Source organism: Camelina sativa, chromosome 5 (assembly GCF_000633955.1).
Source record: "Camelina sativa cultivar DH55 chromosome 5, Cs, whole genome shotgun sequence".
NCBI lineage: Eukaryota > Viridiplantae > Streptophyta > Magnoliopsida > Brassicales > Brassicaceae > Camelina > Camelina sativa.
Window position 1 is genome coordinate 14830139 of NC_025689.1, and position 257 is coordinate 14830395.

Consider the following 257-nt stretch of genomic DNA (forward strand, 5'->3'; position numbering starts at 1 on the left):
TTTTCTTTCTTCCTCATTTAAGCGTTTCCATTGACCAATTCCAATATGATTTTTTTTTCTATTTCTCCATTACGATTTATCAAATTTTAATTCTATCTCACTTTCTAGATTTCGTGGCGGAGATCACCATCTCCTCGCTGAGACATTCCCAGGGATGGCGGTGGAGTTCAGATGACGATTCCCACGGAATCCATTGGCGGCTTAAATCTGAATTTGAGAAAAAGCTAAGGTTCAAATTCTTCGACAATATATATATT